The sequence below is a fragment of the Dipodomys spectabilis genome, unplaced genomic scaffold (genome assembly GCF_019054845.1).
Source record: "Dipodomys spectabilis isolate Male_0828 unplaced genomic scaffold, ASM1905484v1 ptg000260l, whole genome shotgun sequence".
NCBI lineage: Eukaryota > Metazoa > Chordata > Mammalia > Rodentia > Heteromyidae > Dipodomys > Dipodomys spectabilis.
Genome location: NW_024870937.1, coordinates 1,552,527 through 1,574,507, shown reverse-complemented (window position 1 = coordinate 1,574,507; position 21,981 = coordinate 1,552,527).

Genomic DNA, 21,981 nt, shown 5'->3' with positions numbered 1-21,981 from the left:
CGGGGGCGGGGCGAACCTCGGGGGCGGGGCGAACCTCGGGGTTCGCATTGAACGCGTAGGGCCGCTCGCGAGGGCCCGGCGGCCCGTGAGGGGTGGAACGGAAAGGCAGGGCGGGACGTCCCACGGCGCCCTCCCACAGCGGGGGGTGGGGGGGGAGCTATCACGTGACGTCAGGGCTGGAGTCGACCGTCTGGGAGGACTTTGCACCACTTGTTGCCGGAGGGCTTCTGCTCTGCGCTGGTCCGAGCGTTGCTTCTCTGCCCCCTTCCCCCCAGCATTCCCACGCAGTCGCAGGTAGGGTCGTGTGACTGAGGGTTAGTCACCGTTACTCTGTTTTGCTTCTGTTAAATTGTCAGAGGCAGCCGGGCGTCCGTGGCTTCTTCCTGTAATCCTAGCTACTCCACAGGCTGAGATCTGAGGATCGTGGTTCAAAGCCAGCTCCAGAAGGACTCATCTCCAGTAAACCCACCAGAAAACCGGAAGTGGCGCTGTGGCTCAAGTGGTAGCCCGCTGGCCTGAGCTGAAGAGCTGAGGGACAGCGCCCAGGCCCAGAGCTCAGGCCCCACGACTGACCAGAAAAAAAAAATCAGACTTCATTTTAACACCCCTAGTGACCGAGATGGGTTTAGTGATTTGAAGAGGAGTGGATTTCCCCGTGCTTCTGAGAGGATGGGAAAGATAATCTGACTTGTGCTAAATTGGACAGTTTAGGAAGGAGGGGGAATAAATACTTCAAATGAAAGCGAGTACTTTTTGGCTCTGAAGCTCTGCGTGTATTCAAAAGCAGCTTCGTGTACATTTTATGCATCAGTATTGTGTGCTGTTTTTGCATAATTAAAGCACACGTCACTGGCAGCTGTTTGTGCTTTGAAAAATAAGCAAAAACAAATCTAAATTAGCATGACTAGGCAAACGTTACATATGTATATTTAGTCTTTTAGTAAGAATTCTTTTTTATGTAATGCTTATCCAGTACCACAAATAGAACCTTTAAGAATTTACAAAAGTGGCAATAATATTATAAAAATCAACCAAATTAAAAATATAAATATTTAAAGAGAAAATATAATTGTGCTTTCTCCTGACTGAAATTTACCTTATAAGTCCCAAATGAAGTTTCAGATACTTATTTTTATAGTGAAAAAGCATTACTCTCATTCCTAGAACACTCTATCCCAAGACTAATATCAAGTTCTTAGAGCTGCTGGACACCAGTGGCTCACACCTGTAATCCTAGCTACTCAGGAGGCTGGGATCTGAGGATCATGGTTCAAAGCCAGCCCCGGCAGGAAAGTCTGTGAGACTCTTATCTCCAATAAACCACTAGAAAACCAGGAGTGGCTCTGTGCCTCAAGCAGTAGAGCATTCACCTTCAGCTGAAGAGTGCAGGGACAGCGGCCAAGCCCAGAGTTCAAGTCCCGTGACCGACCAAAAAAAAAAAAAAAGTTCTTAGAGCTAGAGCATGCTGTAATTTAACCTGCATTAATTTAGGTATTATTCCAATTGTGTGGATGCAGAAATAGACTTAGATTCTGGGGTGTCAAGCAATAGAGAACATGCTTTTAGAAACACATAGGCATGCATAAAAGCCCAGCAATTACAGTGGCAGAGATATGAAAGACTGAGATTCAAGGACAGCTCCTGCAAAGAAAGTAAGTGAGACTGGATCTCCAGCCACAAAGGAGACATAAGGAGGATCACAATTCCAGGCCCCACAAACAAACATAAAACTATTATATTCTTCTGTAAATATTTGATTACAAATTATGCCTGAAAAGTTTTATTTATACACCGCTAAAGTTTGTTCCTAACATAGGAAACAACAATCTAGAAAACACTTTAAACTTTGAAAAGTAGAAGTAGGTGGCAAAGAGCAGTTGATTCTGAGTGTTACATTGCAGTGTGCGGTGTGGTAGAAAGTCATCTCACAACTATGTAAAGATTATAGTTGAAGCTCAAACTGACAGAGACAGAATAAAGTGATAAGCAGGATTTTGTTCTAAACATTTTTTTTTCAGGAGCAAGATTTTATATCTCCTGGTAACAGGACCAGCCAGGCGGTAGCTACTAAGGAGGCTAAGCTCTGAGGATCACCATTTAAAGCCACCTTGAGCAAGTCTGTGAAACCCTTATCTCCAATTAACCACCAAAATGCCAGAAGTGGAGCTGTGGTACAAGTGATAGAGCACTAGCCTTGAGTGAAAAAGCTTAGGCATAACACCCAGACCCTAAATTCAAGCCTCAGTATTGCCACAAAACACACACACACACACACACACTCACACACACCAGGAACTTATGTTTGAAGACTGTTCTTAATAGTTACAACTCTTTAGTGGTGGTGAAGTCCATTAAGTGTGACATGATAGTTGTTTTTTTAAAAAACAATAGAAAACATTGCAGAATGTAAGTGATGATGTATTTTGTGAAATTTTGATTCCAGTTTTGTGTGTATGTGTATTGCTACACAAATATATATGCATACCTGGTCACAAGATAAAAGAAATTTCTTCCAGTTGGTTGTGCAAAGGTTGAAAAATACTGGGATGGGCAAACACAAGACTTGAGAAAGCAGGCATCACTTCTAAAAGAAACAACCACCAAACAAAAACTCTGGAGTCAGCAGTAAATTCATTCATTCAACAAGTATGTCTTAAATGTTTTGAGCATCAAATGTAAGCCTAAAATTGTCTAAAGCTACGAGGGGACACCAATGTGACTTTAAAGTGGGCCCCTTGGCTCTAGCTAGAGTTGATAATCTACATGGAAAGAGACTTTGTAGAAGGGAATCGGTAACAACTAAGACTGTGTGGGATTAAGTTCTAAAGAGTTATACTTACAGCAGTCACTAATTTCATAAAATTGTGGACAATCACAATTAGGAAAGGCTTCAGAAAAAAAAAGAACTAAGTCTTGTATTTACTTGTTTTATTTTTATGGTGCTGGAGTTAAAAAAACCATGTCTCTCCTGCCACTGAATTCTAATCCCTGTTTCCAGAGCTGAATTTAAACTGAATTTAAAATGAAGGGAGACCATGGTATAACCTCTGTTTTCACTGTATTTGATTCTAGTGCTCTGCATCTTTTATCTTTTTCTAATTTGGAGAGGGGAAGAGAAAAAAACAATATGCTTAAGTAGGGATACAAGTTGACCCATTGTAACAATGAGATGTACAAGAGACTGTTGAAAACGAACTTTACAACTTTAGGCACGGGGTAGGGGAAAGGGTTAAGGGAAGGTATGGTAGAGGAAAAACAAAGGAGGGGGGTAACACTGCTCGACAGGAAATGTACTTATTACCTTACTCATGTAACTGTAACCCCTCTGTACAGTATCTTTACAATAAAAATATATATTAAAAAAAGAAAAAAGAAAAGATAGGGGAGAACAATGGTAAGATACAACATAGATGAAGATACATTGTATTTATAAACAGATTTGTTGAATTGAAGCCCCTTTATACAGCTACTTAAAGATAAAATTTAAATAAAATAAAATGAGGGGAGAAAACATGTTTTCTGGCCAGAAAAATTGTAGGAACAAATGCTTTAATGAGGTAAGCTACAGGTATTTGGGATAATGTAACTACTTTGAAATAATAAAAAGTGAAGCTGGTTATGTAAGGAGAGGTATAATAGTATGAGGAAAGTTTCTGGCTAATCCCAAGAGCTTAAAAAACAGTCCTGGGGCTTGAACTCAGGGCCTCAGTGTTATCCCTGAGCCTTTTTGTGCTCAAGGCTAGTGCTCTACCACTTTGAGTCACAGCTCCACTTCTGGTTTTTGGATGCTTCACTGGAGATAAGAGTCTCATGGGGACTTTTCTGCCCGGGCTGGCTTTGAACTACAATCTTCAGATCTCAGCCTCTTAAGTAGCTAGGATTACAGGCATGAGCTACCTGCACCCAGCTTGCTGGATATTTTTGAGATAGAATCTCGTGAACTTTTTTTGGGGGGGTGGAGGGGAAGTGAAGGACCGTTGGCTGGCCTCCAACCTTGATCCTTCCATTCTCAGCCTCCCAAGTGGCTAGGAATATCAGTGTGAACCAACAGTGGCCAACCTGGAATTTTCTCTGAGGAAATGGTAGAGTTTTCATCAGTGCTGGTCCTCAGACATTGTGTGTGATAGATTGGAGAAAAAAGATAGGACAGATAGGAAACTATTTATGCTAAATTGAAACACTGAGATAAAAAAAAAAATGGTGAACTGGCAAATGGCCAAAAGTGAAGCATTTTGTAGAAAAGTGTGCTACAGCGTCAAGGAAACTTGAAATTTAGGCCATTCTAAGTGAGGTGACAGACACTCCCAAGACAGGAAGTTTGCCAGCATCACAGCCGCTGCGCATGATAATAGAACTCTTTGTTAATTATACTTGTAAGATGTGTTTATTCTCAGAGTTTTGTCTTCTTTTGGTTCCTCTTTTTTTTTTTTTTCCTTTTTATTTTTTCTCAACTGCAACTCCAGATCACACAGACAGCCAAAGTTCAAGAACAGTGGGAGAAATGGCCTGAACACACCCTTACAGGTTTTACTGTGATAACTCTTTTATTTTTCACCACTGAGAATGCTGTTCACTGGTCACACTGCATTCAAGTACTGCACACCTGCAGAAATTCCATAGTACCAGATGTCACTAATAAGATGTTCTCTTGAGCAACTAGTTACTTTTACAATTGTGTGGGTATTCTGACTTGTGTAATTGAGTATACTTCCTGTGGTGGTTGTACTTATTGAAAAATTTAGACGCTTATTTACAGCAAGTTTTCAGACCTTACAGTATAAATTTATGTTATTTTTAGCCCAATTTGTTATTTGTCGACTCTTACTTGCCCTTTGCTTGATTATTCCCCTTCTTGATATATTGCACCATATATATTATAAATAACTTTCAATCTTTTTGAAAAGAAGGGATAAAGGAAAACATAAGTCATAACTATATGTGATATGTGATTACAAATCATAAAGTTAAGAATTGACAAATGCTGGGTTGGAAGAAGCTTCCATCTGAGAAGCAGGAAGAACATGGCTACATATTCAAAGGGGTAGAGTGAATATCTGTTTTTGGTAGTGCTTATAGCTTATGTTCAGCAGAACTTGGGGGCAGCATGGTAATGACTATGAAGGGACCCTAGAGAGCAGGATCAAGTGTCCTGGACAGAGTCCCAGGTGCTCTGAATGACTAGCAGAAAGCATGTAGCTTTCTTAGTGCTCAGGGAGGCAAGAACACAAGATCTGAAATAGACTAAGGATAGTGGCTTGGGAGGAATTGTTTGAGCTTGGAGGAGATGGTGTACTGGGGCAGAAAGAGAATGCAACCAGAAGTCACACTTCTTAAGGACTCAGGGGCTCCAAAGTTGTGGACAGAAGGTTGTTGAGATCTGGTGATGGGGAGTAGAAATCCTAGTTTTGTTACAGTGTCTGGCACATAGTATATGTTTGAAGCTTTGTGGCGAGGCTGGTAGTATATACCTGTAGTCCTAGAACTTGGGAGGATAAGGCAGGAGGACTGAGAGTTTGAGGCTGGCCTGGACTACAGTCTTGAGGCCATAGGTTATGTAGGACGTAGTGAGACCTATCTCAAAAAAGCAGAAAAACAAAATAAGGAAAACCTTTGTTGCATAAGTAGGGTTAGACAAACTGACCTCTTTATGCTATTGTGATGGCCTGCCTGTGGTTATGTCCTGCTGGGCTCTCACAGCAGGACTGCTTTTCCTTGAGGTGGAAGAGTGTGCCTTTGAAATAACTACCTAAAGAGAAGAAAGGGAGCCTTGTGCTACCACTGTGATTTCAGCTACCGTTGGGTCATTTCTCACACTGCCGGTGCCCTCTCTCTGTCTGGAAATCTTTCTCCTGCTCTCTGCTACTTACTTACTCAGGAAATTCTTCATCATCGACGTCTTAGCTTTAAATTTACCCCCTTCAACGAAGGTCAGGACTCCTTATAGAGCATTATGACATACATAACCCCAGAGTACTTCAGAGTCTGGTGGCTGCCACCCCCAACCTAAGTAAAAAAGAAAATAAAGTATGAAGCCAACTTTTATTTTTGAAACAACATACAACAAAATATACACATATGAATTCCCTCTATATCTGCCATAGTGCTGTCTTAAGCTCTTTGTTTTTTGGTTGTTTTTGTTTTTTTTTATTGTTTCCTTTTCTGAACCTTCTTTACTGGTGCCCCAGGCAGGTGCTGAGTCTGCCAACCACACCATCCTGCAATTTCCCCATTAAGCATTCCCACAGTGCCCTGCACCCAAGAGCAGTACGTACTGAGTTACAGGTAGCTGGGAGCAAGATCTCAGGTGTACTGTAGACTCCAGAATAGGAATGTAGATAATCACCACATACTGTACATTTCAAAAAGCTAAAACAAGGATTTTGAAAGTTTTCACCATAAATAAGTCATAGACCTGTAAGGCAAGACACACGTTTTACTGGACTTAAACTTTAAATGGTACCCCATTAAAATGTATAATTTGTGTGTTTTTTGCATCAGTTGGCAATCAACTAATAATAAATTTATGAACCAAGGTCGAGGCACTGCCTCAGAATTAAGATTATCAGCAATATAATTTTATGTTTACCACTTTGAACAAGAATAACAAGTGGAAGCATTCAAAAGTTATAAAATAAAACAAATGGAAATATTTTGAAAAGTATTCCTATCTGTATAGGAACGTATATGTTCACAGAGTAAAGAAAGTCTAAAGATAAAGTTTAAACATTTTTCTGTCATCTCTAGCTTAAAGCCTACTTGCTCTCGGTTGTTCATCTAAGATGTGGTAATTTCTTGGGTGGGGCAATACTTCCTGCTAATCTGCAAGTACACACACAATGACATTGCATGCAAAAACATCCTGTCTGCAAAAAAGGGAGGCTGCACATCTTCTGTACACACAGCAAGAGAGATTTGTGTGCTTGTGTCAAGAGGAGAAGATATTGGGAAGTGATATGTGCATCATTTATCACTTGGTTTGCTTGATTGTTATTCAGAGTTATTAATAGGAGTGCAAGTATAGGCTCAACCCCTTGAGGTAGTTGTTAGCTTTACACAAAGGAATATCTCTGGGCCATGATCAGAGATTATACTTCCAGTCCTGAAATGTGACGAGAGAGCAGGCAACTCGGTGGAATCACTGGCAAGACTAGACATATGATGACCTTTGTTGTAAATGAAGGAGAGGAGCTTGCTGTTAGATGTCCATTGTAACTTTCTATGTCACTGGAAAAAAAGGAGGAAGAACCTTTCATCATCGTAGAGATATAAAGCAACTTTTCTAACTTCCATACATATGTACATGTTTTCCTCTGAGTTGTTTAACTATTTTTTATCTATATACTTGTGCAGGAAGATGTAAATGCCGTTTCTTCTTGAATAATACAATAAAATATGTACAAATGCCAATTAATAGGCTTTGGGTCTACTGAGTAATTAATGACAAATTCATTGCATGTGAGGCTGCATTATAAGTCCAAATGACGTTTTGTTTTTTCTTTGAGTTGTTTTGATATGTCAGACAAGTACTTTACTTTTCTCCTGAGTTAATTAATTAAATAGCATATTGTAAAGATGCTAGTTTTTATGTTGCTCCCACATTTTTATTTTTAGATCCATCTAAAAATTTTCAAAATGCTGTTTACATTTTGATAAAATACTTCGTCTATAGCTCCAATATTGTCCCTACTTACTTCCCTAAAATGAGAATATTGTTGACTCAAATATACCCTATGGTCCTTAGCATCCCGGTGGCTGTGCTGGCTCACCAGAAATAACCTCTTATTTCAGCCAGTTGGACATATCAGAGCCTCAGAATCTTGACAGTTCTTAGCGGGTCTTCTTCTATAATGTATAGATGGAATGTGTCTCTGGTTGAAACCTGGCAGTCTCCTCTTATTGGATCTTTCTTCTTCTTCTTGCTTTTTCCTAGACACTGAGTTTCCAACTTCATCCTACCTCCTGAGTCAAAATCCAGGGAAATGTACTACTGAATCCAATCTGTAAATAACACAAAGAACTTGCCTTCTTCAGAGTAGAGCATTTAACCTACTCTTCTACTATTGATCACCTATCTAAGCATAAATCAAATACAACAATATTAATTTTTTGTTAATATTATTTTATTTAACATAATTGTTTAATGAATAACCTAGTCTTTTATCCTTCATATCAGAGGTAGCCAAATACAATTTCTCTCTCTCTCCTTCTCCTTCTCTCTGTCTCTCTGTCTCTCTCTGTCTCTCTGTCTCTGTCTCTGTCTATCTGTCTCTCTCTTTCTTTATCTATCTCTGTCTCTGTCTCTGTCTCTCTCTCTCTCTCTCTCTCTCTCTCTCTCTCTGTCTCTCTCTCCTCTCCTCTCCTTTTTTTTGGCCAGTACTGGAGCTTGAACTCAGGGCCTGAGCACTGTCCTTTTTCATGCAAGGCTGGTGCTCTTACAGCTTGAGCCACAGCTCTACTTTTGGCTTTTTGCTGGTTAATTGAAGTTAAGAGTCTCATGGATTTTCTTCCTGGCTAGCTTCAAATGGAGATCTTAAGATCTCAGCTTCCTGAGTAGTGAGGATTACAGGTATCAGCCACCAGTGTCAGCTATTCCACCTGCTCTTTAACTCCTCTTTTCTCATCTGGCTCAAATTTCTATTGTAAATTTCTGTTAAAAATCAACATTAACCAGGTGTCAGTGGCTCACGCCTGTAATTCTAGCTACCCAGGAGGCTCAGATCTGAGGATCGTGGTTCAAAGCCAGCCTGGGCAAGAAAACTCCGTGAGATTCTTATCTCCAGTTAGCCACCAGAAAACCAGAAGTGGCGATGTAGCTCAAGTGGTAGAGCATTTGCCTTGAGCTGAAGAGCCCAGGCCCAGAGTTGAAGTCCCATGATCGACCCCCCTCCCCCAAATATATATAAATCAAAATTCCCTCTCAACATTAGAGGGAGAATTAAAATATGCTCAATTATATCAGGCTACTTTGAAATGCTGTTGTTGAACTGGGGCTCAATGATCTCATTATTAAACACTATGCATTCCTGTAATGAATATAGAAGGTATCTTTATAATGAATTCACTTATTAACAAATGAGAAGATCTCAGAGAAAATAATTGGAGAATAAAAGGCATCCCTCATGAATGTACAGTGTTGGAAATTGCAAAGTTTCTGTTACTTTTTATTTCTCTCACACAAATTGTCAGTAGATCTTTAATATTGTGCTCTTACCTGTTTTACTATCTTTATCACCAGGTTTTAACTTTCCTCCCTTGCAAGCAGTTGTCTTTATTTCATCATTCAACAGACTGAGCCCTCTGCAAGCTGTGAATCAACAGAAGCCAGAAAATTATATATGCACAATGCATGTTTAGTAACAGTGTACAATCTGATTACTATAAGTACAATTTTGTTTCCAAAAACCAAATGTCTGTTCAAACAATGTTTATGTGGATAGTAGCCTTGTTCTCTCAGGCTTACTTGAGTGGAAAAAATTCTCTTGGAGGTTATAACAGAACTTGTATAATGTTGATTAGTTGGTAATGCAAATTAGCACTGAATTTTCCATCAAATTCTGGAGAAATATATTTGGATCAGAAAGTAAGAGCCTTGGTTTTGGTTTTATGCTTCCTGGTTTTGTGGTTGATACACTCAGACTTTACTTCCCATATCTGAAATAAAATCCTTTAGAAGAAAATACTATTTATTTTCATTGTCAATAAGTTCAATAGAATTTTATTTCCTCTCAACCACATTTTCCAAACCACTATTCTGCTAAGTGTTCCCTGGGGACAATCAGGTCACAGTAAAATGACAAAGCAATTTGGCAATTAATTGATTTAAACTGAGTGCCAAGAAATAATCGAGACTCAAAACCTACAGCCTAAAAATCCATTAAATTATATACTTTAGTGAATATTTACATTAAAAATAAGCAGATTAGCCAGGCACTGGTGGCTCATACTTGTAATCCTAGCTACTCAGGAGGCTAAGATCTGAGGATTGCCATTTGAAGCCATCCTAGGCAGGAAAGTCTGCAAGACTCTTTTTTTTTTTTTTTTTGTCCATTGTGGGGCTTGAACACTGGGCCTGGGCACTGTCCCTGAGCTCTTCAGTTCAAGGCAAATGCTCTACTCGGCGAGACTCTTATCTCCAATTAACTACCAAAAAAAAAAGTGGAGCTATGGTTCAAGTGGTAGAGTGGTAGCCTTCAGCACAAAAGCTCAGGGACACAGCCTAGGCCCTGAGTTTAGGCCACAGACTGGGCACAACGGCAATCACAAAAAGTGAGCAGATGACTTAAAAATAGGCAATCACAAAAAATGAGCAGATGACATAAAAATAGCCATTTCACTTTGGTTACACACTGATAATGTAAGGAAGTACTGTGTAGTATTAGAAAGTTTTCAAAGTATTCTCAAGACTTGAGCTGATATTTATCATAAAGAAAGCCATTATCTGCTTGCATATTCAGCTGAAGTTTTGCTCAGTACATTTCCAGAAATGAACCAATGAATTTTAAGAATTATGATTTATGGGCTGGGAAGATGGCTCAGTGGTAGAGTGCTTGCCTTGCATGCATGGCGCCCTGGGTTCGATTCCTCAGCACCACATAAGCAGAAAAAAAAAACGGAAGTGGCGTTGTGGCTCAAGTAGTAGAACGCTAGCCTCGAGCTGAAGAGCTGAGGGACAGCGCCCAGGTCCAGAGGTCAGGCCCACAACCGGACCCCTCCCCCCAAAAATTATGATTTAAGTTGTTTTGAGGATGCTAAAGTCAATTTTATCATTTTTGTCAAATTTCTTCATATTGTGCCTCCTTTGGTCTTCTGTCAGTTTGTCAGATAAAATTATGAATTTAATTTTCTTTTGTACTGTATGATAAATGAGATGTTTATATTATTTTATAGTAGTTATTCCTGATTTTTCTTAAAATTATTTACTGGTTTTCCTTACTATTTCACCTGATGTCATGTAACCACACAATATAACTACAACAATCATTTAGTAATGAGAAGATGTTTTTTTTTTTTTTTTTGAGTCCAGTCATGGGGCCTGAACTCTGGGCCTGGGCACTGTCCCTCAGCTCTTCAGCTCAAGGCTAGCACTGCACCACTTGAGCCACAGCACCACTTCCGGCTTTTTTCTTTTTGCTTATGTGGTGCTGAGGAGTCGGACCCAGAGCATGCAAGGTAAGCACTCTACCACTGAGCCACCTTCCCAGCCCATAATGAAAAGATCTTGAAGTATGTATTTTCTTGGCTGAGATTGGTCTGTTAACATTCCTGCAGTCTTTTTAGCTATACTCCAGACATTAAACAACACAGCAACATCTATAGAACCATTCATGAAAATGCCTACCATTTATTGAACACTAGGAGCTAAGTCTTCAATTAAATATGTACTACACCTCATCCCAAAACCAGGCAGGGACTCATCAAAGAAAGAGAACTATAGACCCATTTCTTTGATGAACATTGATGCAAAACTTCTCAACAAAATTTTGGCCAATCGACTTCAACAATTCATCCAAAAAATCATACACCACAATCAAACAGGATTCATTTCAGGGATGCAAAGCTGGTTCAATATACGCAAATCAATTAATATTATTCATCACATCAACAGGAGCAAGAATAAGAATCACAAGGTTATCTCAATAGATGCAGAAAAAGCATTCGACAAGACCCAACACCCCTTTATGATGAAGGTTTTGGAAAAATTAGGAATCCATGGAACATTCCTCAATACAATAAAGGCAGTATATGACAAACCTACAGCCAGCATTATACTCAATGGTGAAAAACTAAAGCCATTTCCTCTTAACTCAGGAACAAGACAAGGATGCCCACTCTCTCCACTTCTCTTCAATCTAGTATTAGAATGCCTAGCTACAGCAATAAGACAAGATGCAGACATAAAGGGGATCCAAATAGGGAAAGAAGAAATAAAACTCTCCCTCTTTGCAGATGACGTGATCTTGTATTTAAAGAATCCCATAGACTCCACTCCCAAATTACTCAAGCTGATTCAAAACTTTGGCAAAGTAGCAGGCTATAAAATTAACCCCCCAAAATCAATGGCTTTTCTGTATGCCAACAATGAGAAAAGTGTGGCTGAAATTAGGAAAGCAACTCCATTTGTAATAGCCCCACAAAAAATAAAATACCTAGGAATTAACTTAACTAAAGAAGTGAAGGACCTCTATGATGAAAACTTTAAAATCTTGAAAAAGGAAATCAACACAGAACTAAAAAAATGGCAAAGCCTCCCATGCTCCTGGATTGGAAAGATTAACATCGTGAAAATGGCAATACGTCCCAAGGCTATCTACAAATTCAACGCAATACCTATCAAAATTCCAACCTCATTCTTCAAGGAAATAGAAGAGGCAATCCAAAAATTCATATGGAACAATAAAAGACCCCGAATAGCAAAAACGCTCCTCAACAGAAAGAACACTGCTGGAGGAATATCAATACCAAATTTCAAACTCTACTATAAAGCCATAGTAATCAAAACAGCTTGGTATTGGCAAAGAACAGACCTCAGGACCAATGGAATAGAATTGAAAACCCAGAAATGAACCCACAGACCTATAGCCATCTAATCTTCGATAAGGGAGCTAAAACAATAGAATGGAAGAAAGACAGCCTCTTCAGTAAGTGGTGCTGGCAAAATTGGTTAACTACATGTAGAAAACTAAAGCTAGATCCTTATATTTCACCCTGCACCAGAATCAACTCCAAATGGATCAAAGACCTTGAAGTCAAAGCAGACACTCTGAAAACATTACAGGATGGAATAGGAGAAACCCTAGGTCTCCTTGGCTCAGGCCGAAATTTTTTGAATAGAGACCCGGAAACACAACAAATCAAAGAAAGGTTGGACAAATGGGATTGCATAAAGTTGCAGAGCTTCTGCAGGGCAAATGACATAGCTAGCAAGATCAATAGAAAGCCCACGGATTGGGAGAAGATCTTTACTAGCCATACAACGGACAAGGGTCTCATATCTAAAATATACTTGGAACTCAAAAAATTAAACCACCCAACAACAAATCCTCAAAGAAACAACTGCCCAATAAGTAAGTGGGCGAAAGGCTTAAAGAGAAGCTTCTCTGAAGAAGAAAGAAGGATGGCCAATAGACACATGAAAAAATGTTCAACATCCCTAGCCATAAAAGAAATGCAAATCAAAACAACATTGAGATATCACCTCACTCCAGTTAGAATGGCAAAAATCAAGAACTCTAACAACAACAGATGCTTAGGGGATGTGGACAGAAAGGAACCTTACTTCATTGTTGGTGGGAATGTAAACTTGTTCAACCACTTTGGAAAGCAGTATGGAGGTTCCTCAAAAGACTTCACATAGAACTCCCCTATGACCCAGCAATCCCACTTTTGGGCATTTACCCAAATGTTTACAAACAAGACCACACTAAAGCTACCAGCACAACAATGTTTATTGCAGCATTATTTACCATTGCTAAGATATGGAACCAACCCAGATGCCCCTCAGTAGATGAATGGATCAAGAAAATGTGGTATATATACACAATGGAATTCTATGCCTCCATCAGAAAGAATGACATTGCCCCATTTGTTAGGAAATGGAAAGGCTTGGAAAAAATTATATTAAGTGAAGTAAGCCAGGCCCAAAGAAACATAGGTCCCATGGTTTCCCTTATTTGCAATATCTAGTATAGGTATGAGTCAAGTGGAAAAAGTCAGAGAATGTGATGTTAGGAAAATGAACCCTTAGATGTGTATTTTAATGTTTTTGTTTCTTTCATGCATGTGTTTCTAACGCATTTATAAGATTATTTCTTTGTTGCTTTGTATGTCCCTCCCCCACAGTATAACCCCTGCTTACACTATATTGGATGTCAGTATAACTTGTGGAGGAGATGGGGAAAAACCAGTTGTTTAAGGATACAGGTGGACCTGTTGCAACAATGAAAAGTACAAGTTGTCATGTCCAAAACGAGCTTTACAACGTCGGTGCGGGGGGGAGGGGGGGTGTGGAGAAGGAGAAGGATTGGGATTGGGGGGGAGGGGGGAGGCTGGAAAGGGAGGTGAAGGGTAAACAAAGGAGGAGGCTGTAATGCTTGGTAAAAATGTACGCATTATCCTGCCCATTTTATTGTAACCCCTCTGTACAGTATGTTCACAAATAAAATTAAATTAAATTTAAAAAAAAATAAATATGTACTACACTTTTTTTTCTTCATCTTCTTTGTAATTTTTTTTTTTTTTTTTTTTTTTTATTGTAAAGCTACTATACAGAGGGTTACAGTTACATGAGTGAGGTTATGAGTACACTTCCTCTTGAACATTGTTACCCCCTCCATTGTTTTCCCCCTACCATCCCCTCCCTCCCTCCCTTCCCCGAGGTTCTTTTTTTTTTTTTTTTTTTTTTGATTGTGATTAAATGATTACATAATTTCAAAGTCACAAGTTCATTCTAACTTCCCTGGAGCAAATTGTCTACCACAGTCTGTAATATATAACAGTGTTCACATGTTATGTACCATATTTGTGATCAGCAGCATGAGGATATTTAGTAGTGGTTCAACCAGATGAGCGGGAGTTCTTTGTTTCTTAAGTCCTGTTAGTTTTGTCGTATCACCTAACCTTTTGGATTTAGCATCCACTTATGAGGGAGACCATGTACCGTTTGTCTCTTCGTTCTTGGCTTACCTCGCTCAACATGATTCCTTCTAGCTCCATCCATTTCCCTGCAAATGCCATTATTTTGTCATTTCTAATGGCTGCATAATATTCCATTGTGTATAGATACCACAATTTTTGGATCCATTCATCTGTGGTGGGGCACCTAGGTTGTTTCCATATCCTAGCTATTGCGAACAGTGCTGCAATAAACATGGAGGTGCACGTGTCCTTGTATATTGGTTCCTGTTGTTCAGGGTAGGTGCCTAGAAGTGGTATGACTGGGTCGTAAGGGAGGTCAATCTTTAGCTTTCTAAGGACCCTCCAGACTGCTTTCCAAAGTGGTTGTATAAGTGTACATTCCCACCAGCAGTGTAATAGGGTTCCTCTTTCTCCACATCCCCTCCAGCATTTGTCGTTGGCTGATTTGTGGATGTGGGACATTCTGACTGGGGTAAGGTGGTATCTCAGGGTTGTCTTTATTTGCATTTCCTTCACCACCAGGGATGATGAACATTTCCTCATGTGTTTCTTTGCCATTTTTATTTCTTCATTTGAGAAGTCCCTCTTTAGTTCCCTTGCCCATTTAGTAATTGGTTTGTTAGGTTTGGGAGGGATTAGTTTCTTGAGTTCCCTGTATATACAGGATGTTAACCCCTTGTCTGATATATTGCTGGTAAATATTTTTTCCCAATTAGTTGGTTGTCTTTCTAGCTTAGTTGCGATAGATTTAGCTGTGCAGAAGCTTTTTATTTTAAGGTAGTCCCATTTGTCGAGTCTCTCTCCAACTTGTTGTGACCCTGGGACTCTGTTCAGGAAGTTCCTTCCTGTGCCTATTATTTCAAGTGTCTCTCCTACTCTGTCCTGCAGTAGTTTCAGAGATTCAGGTTTAATGTTAAGGTCTTTAATCCATTTTGAGTTGATGTTGGTGCATGGTGATAGGCTGGGGTCCACTTTTAGTTTTCTGCATGTGGCTGCCCAGTTTTCCCAGCACCAGCGGTTGAAGAGGCTGTGTTTCTTCCATTGTATGTCTTTGGCTCCTTTGTCGAATATCAGCTGGCTGTAGGCCTGTGGATTTATATCTGGATCTTCTATTCTGTTCCATTGGTCTTCGGGTCTGTTTTTGTGCCAGTACCATGCTGTCTTTGTGATTATAGCTCTGTAGTAGAGTTTGAAGTTCGGCATGGATAGCCCTCCCATATTGTCTTTATCCCCTAGAATTGTTTTGGCTATTCTAGGTCTTTTGTTGTTCCATATAAATTTTTGGACTGTTTTCTGTATTTCAGTGATATACGTCATTGGGATTTTAATAGGAATTGCATTGAATTTGTATATTAGTTTTGGAAGTATCACCATCTTTACTATATTAAGTCGGCCTATCCAGGAGCATGGGAGGTCTTTCCATTTCCTAGTGTCTTCTGCAATTTCTTTCTTTAACTTTTTATAGTTCTCATTAAATAGTTCTTTTACATCTTTGGTTAGGTTAATTCCTAAATATTTTATTTTTTGGGAGGTTATTGTGAATGGGGTTGCTCCCTTTATTTCCCTCTCTTCCTGTGCGTTATCAGTGTATAGGAAGGCAACTGATTTTTGTGGGTTTATTTTGTATCCTGCTATTTTGCCGAAGTGACTTATGATTTCTAAAAGTTTGGGGATGGAGTTTTTGGGATCGTGGAGGTATAGTATCATGTCGTCTGCAAAAAGGGATAGTTTCACTTCTTCTTTCCCTATGCGGATCCCTTTAATGTCTTTTTCTTGCCTTATTGCCCTGGCTAAGGGTTCTAGGACTATGTTGAAGAGGAGTGGAGACAGTGGACATCCTTGCCTTGTTCCTGTTTTTAGGAGGATTGGTTGTAGCTTTTCCCCATTAAGTATAATATTGGCTATTGGTCTGTCATAAATGGCTTTTATTGTTTTTAGAAATGTTCCTTCTATTCCTATTTTCTCCAGAGCTTTTAGCATGAATGAATGTTGAATTTTATCAAAGGCCTTTTCTGCATCTGTGGCGATAATCATGTGATTCTTGACCTTGGCTCTGTTGATATGCTGGATTACATTTATTGACTTACGTATGTTAAACCATCCCTGTGTCTCTGGGATGAAGCCTACCTGATCATAGTGTATTATTTTTTTTATGTGTTTCTGGATTCTGTTAGCTAGAATCTTGTTAAGGATCTTTGCATCTGTGTTCATCAAGGAGATTGGCCTGTAATTCTCCTTTTTGGTTGGGTCTTTGCCTGGTTTGGGGATGAGTGTGATATTGGCTTCGTAGAATGAGTTTGGGATAGCTCCCTCCTTCTCTGTTTCTCTGAAGAGCTTGAGGAGTATGGGTATTAGTTCTTCTTTAAAGGTCTTATAGAATTCTGCTGTGAATCCATCTGGTCCTGGGCTTTTTTTTGTTGGAAGACTTTTGATAGCTTCCTGTATCTCATTATAGGATATTGGCTTATTTAATTGGTTAACTTCTTCTTTGCTCAGTTTGGGTAACTTGTATTTCTCTAAAAATGCATCCATTTCCGCCAGATTTTCTTCCTTTAGAGAGTATAGCTTTTGAAAGTAGTCTGTTAGAATTGTTTGGATATCTTGGGTGCGTGTTGTGATGTTTCCCGTGGCATCCCTAATCCTATTAATATGGGTTTCCTCTCTTCTTTTTTTAATTAATCTTGCCAACGGGCCATCAATTTTGTTTATTTTTTCAAAGAACCAGCTTTTTGTTTGGTTTATTTTGGTTATGGTTTTCTGATTTTCTAATTGGTTAATCTCTGCTCTCAATTTGGTTATCTGGCTTCGTCTAGTAGCTTTGGGTCCCATTTTTTCTTGTTTTTCTAGCTGTTTTAGTTGCAACATGAGATTATTTACTTGGTCTGTCTCCATTCTCTTGATGTGGGCACTGAGGGCAATAAATTTGCCCCTCAGGACTGCTTTTGCTGTGTCCCACAAGTTTCTTTGTGAGGTGTTTTCATTTTCATTGAGTTCTAGGAAATGCTTTATTTCTTCTCTGATCTCTTCTGTTACCCAGGCCTTGTTAAGGAGTGTGCTGTTCAATTTCCATGTATTAGAGAAATTTCTGCGGTATGCTTTGTTATTGAGAGCTAGCTTGATTCCACTGTGGTCAGATAGGATACAGGGGATTATGTCGATCCCTTTGTATTTGCTTAAGTTCCTTGAATGAACTATGATATGGTCTATTTTGGAGAAAGTTCCATGAGCTGCTGAGAAGAATGTGTACTGTGTTGTTTTAGGGTGAAATACTCGGTAGATGTCAGTTAATTCCGCTTGAAGTATGGCCTCACTTAATTCGGTAGCTTCTTTACCAATCCTCTGGTTGGTAGACCTGTCCTTTGGTGAGAGTGGCGTGTTAAAGTCTCCTAGTATTATCGTATTGGGATCTATTTTATTCTGTAAGTTTGAGAGCATTTGTTTAACATATCTGGGTGCACCAATATTTGGGGCATATAAGTTGATGATGGTTATATCCTCCTCTTGGATTGTTCCCTTTATTAATATGTAGTGTCCGTCCTTGTCTTTCTGTACTGATTTTAATGAAAAGTTTATTTTGTCAGATATCAGGATAGCTACACCTGCTTTCTTATTGGGGGAATTTGATTGGTAGATCCTTTTCCACCCCTTCACTCTGAGTTTGTTTGTATGTTTGGCTGAGAGGTGGGTCTCCTGAAGGCAACAGATGGATGGGTCTTGTTTTCTGATCCAGTCCTCAGTTCGTTTTCTTTTAATTGGCGAATTCAGCCCATTTATATTAAGAGAAAGTATAGAGAGATGCATTGTTGTCCCTGCCATTCCGTTTTCCTAAGTTTTTCTTCTTTCCTTTCCTCCTGTGCTTGCTCAGTTAGACTTTGAGTAATGCCTGTTTGGGGCAGGTCCCAGTTCCTGGTTGCTTTCTTCAGGTTGTGTCCCCCCTCTTAGAATTCTTTGTAATGCTGGCTTAATGTTTATGTATTCATTTAGTTTTTCTTTGCTATTAAAAGTTTTCAGTTCTCCATCGAATGTGAATGCTAGCTTTGCCGGGTATATCAGTCTGGGTTGGCAGTTATTGGCTCTCAGGGCTCGTATGGTGCTTTCCCAGGCTTTTCTTGCATTCATTGTTTGTGTGGAGAGATCTGCAGTGATTCTAATTTTTTTCCCGTTGTAGTATAGCTCCTTCTTCATTTTTGCTGCATGCAGGATTGTTTCCTTATTATTCAGATCCATCATTGTTACTATTATGTGCCTAGAAGTGTTTCTCCTGGGATCTTGCTTGTTGGGTGTTCGATAAGCTTTTGTGATGTAGTTAAGATGGTCGTTTTTGAGGTGGGGAAAATTTTCATTGACTATCTTGTTAAATAGGTGTTGCATTCCCTTGCTCTGGAATTCCTCACCTTCGTCCACTCCGATTATGCGAAGGTTAAATTTTTTAGCATTATCTGCTTGCTCTTGAATTTCCCTTTGGTTTAATTTGAGTGATTTTTCCATATCTGTCACTTTTTGGTCCAGTTGGTGTATTCTGTCTTCTGTATCTGACACTCTACCTTCCATTTCATTCACTCTGTTGACCGTGGCTTCTATTGTGGTTTGCATGGTGGAAATGGATCCCTTTATGGATTCAATGTTGGTTCTCAGAGTACTGATCTCACCTCTCAATGAGGTGATATCAGTATGCATTACCTCTAATTTGGCGTTTATCTCACTTCTTACTGAGGTTTGTGCAGCTTCTATTTTTGCATCCAATTTTTGTTTGATGTCCTGTATATCTTTTGATAGTTCATCCTTGTGCTCTTTCAATTTCTGATCCATTTCTCGCTTTATTTCTTGAGTCATTGCCTCCAGCAACCCTTGGATGTAGTTTTTGTCTTCCATTCCTGCTTTGCTCCCACTGGGGCTCTCCCCTGCGTGGCTGCTGGCTTTTGAGGTGAGCTTGCTGTCCTGGGTAGTGGTAAACCTTGTGATTTTTCTCTGTGATTTTCGCATGGGGGTTCAGGAGACTGCTCTTCAATCTTGTTTTGGTGTGTCTGTCTTTGCTTGGTTGCTGATTCTGTATTGGTAGAGAGAGTCTGTGCCTGATCTGGATTCTGTTGGGAGCCTATTTCCAGCTGCTATTCACTTAGGATTCTCAGCTCTCTGCTGTAGCAATTCCCGCCTTTGGAAGGGTTGAGCAGCCTGGACTGCTTGTGTTTGCTCCTGCGGGTGCTCTTGGGAAGATCAGATGCTCTGGATGCACTCTCCCAAATACTGGAGTCTGCTATGGGCTCCTGATGTGTTTTTGTTTGTTTGTTTTGGGCTGGTTGTGGGCTTGAACTCTAGGTTTGGGTGCTGTCCCTCAGCTCTTCAGCTCAGGGCTGGCACCCTACCATTTGAGCCACAGCCCCACTTCTGACCCTTTTTGCTTTGTTCAGGCGCCGGTCCCCTGGCCTGGTTCCGGCCCCAGCCTGGAGCGCGCTCGTTAGGCCTGTGCTAATGTGTATATACCACCTTGGTTATGCAGCCTGGAGGACACAGTTCAAATTTCTTCTACTGTTGGTAGTCTTGACCCAGGGGCACTGTTCCTGGCTTGAGCATTTAAGTTCCCTTCCAAGGGCGCTCTTGCTCTGGCCTGGCCAGCAGAGTGTGCTCTACCGGCTGGTGGAGCTCTCGAACAGTTCCCAGTTTTAGTGGGTCCTGTGGTCCGGGTGTTGGGGTAGGGAGTCTAGGTCAGGGTCTGGGGATTCCCTCCAGCTCTGGTCTCCCTTGATGGATTCCCTGTCCCCTGATGGGTACTCACCCTGTAGGTCGTCAGTTGTTGTTGCAGTCCGTCAGTTGTTGTTGCAGTCCGAGTTCAGTTGGGGTGGTTGCGGGCTGGGTTGAGCGGCCCCCCGCCGGGTCGTTGCGATCGCGATTGGGCGGGTGGGTCTGCAGACAGGTCCCTTTGTGGCGCTGCTGGTGCCGGGCGGCTTTGGCGGGATGGAGCCTCTCCGCTCCGGTGGAGAGTGATGGGTGAGGTGGGATCCTCCTGGAGACTCCCGGCTGGTAGGTTTCTCTGTTCCTGGCGATCCGCTGTTCTGCAATCCGGTACCTGGTGATCTGCAAGCAGCCCCCTGTGTCTCTGTGGCTCCGGCAGCCCCCGCCGGGCCGGCTGGCCGGCGGCTTGGCGCACTGCCGCGCGGCCAGTAAAGGTTGGGGGAGGGGTCTTCGCTCTTCTCTGTTCTGAAATTCTTCTTTTCCTCTCTTTCTTTTTTTTGTTATTTTCCACCTCTGGTTTTTCTCTGAGTGTTCGTCTTTTTGTTGTTGTCGGTCTCTTGGGGAGATTAAACGTTGGAACTCGAACTCTCTTTTTGGTTGGAGAGAGCTGTGGCGTTTCCCTACTGCCCCGTCGCCATCTTGGTCCCCCCTCCTTCTTTGTAATTTTGAGGATAGCACTATTTTATCCCTATCATGATGATGTCATCATCACATTATTGATATAATTTATTGAATTTAGTATGAATTGAGCACTTCAAATATGTCATTTCATCCTCTTAACTCTCAATTTTAGGTACAATTTCATCAATGATATGCTTCAAATAGTAGCTAAAATATTGAAGTCTTTCCATAGTTGTCCATGAAGATCTGCTGACCTGAAGATACCAAGTGCCTTTTCTACCCTGTTTTTCCCTTAATGAGGCTCTTCTCCTGAGGATCCATCAACCTTGTCGTCTTCAAATTCAGAAACTAAAGAGTTAACCCCGGGCCCTGCTGGGGCTCCCGGAATCCTTTTTCAAATGACAAGAATCCATTCTGTTTGGTTGGTGCCCAAACTGTATGAGTTGTTAGATATGCTGGCTATTATCAGGGATATAGGTATTCTTATTTCTGTTTTGTTGATGGGGAAACTTACATAAGTGCATAACAGTTAAGCAGCTTATCCAAGATCATCCACATAAAAAGAAGGAAAGTCAGGATTCTTCTCAAGAACAAATCCTTGTTCTTAATGAGTATGATGTACTACTACAAATTACAGCCAACTAGTCATTGATGCTGACTTCTCAGACCCAATGAGAATAGCTACACTGTATCTATTTATATAGAATTTTTTTGATTTTTTAGTGATTTTTTTAATACTCAAAGCCGTGAGAATATTTTTTCTTAATTGTTTCCCAGGCATAATAATGACCATAGGAGTAGTAGGTTGATGATGGGTATTTCTTCTCATTATTCTACTAATATCCTATAGTCACAAATTTAGCTCATGTTGTATTTGTAGTAATCTCTCCATAGATAGAAATACTTGCCTTATTCATTGAGTTGTAATTGTGTCCTCATATCAGCCACCATGGAATTCTGCCTAACCATTAAACACACCAAAAATACTAAGTTACA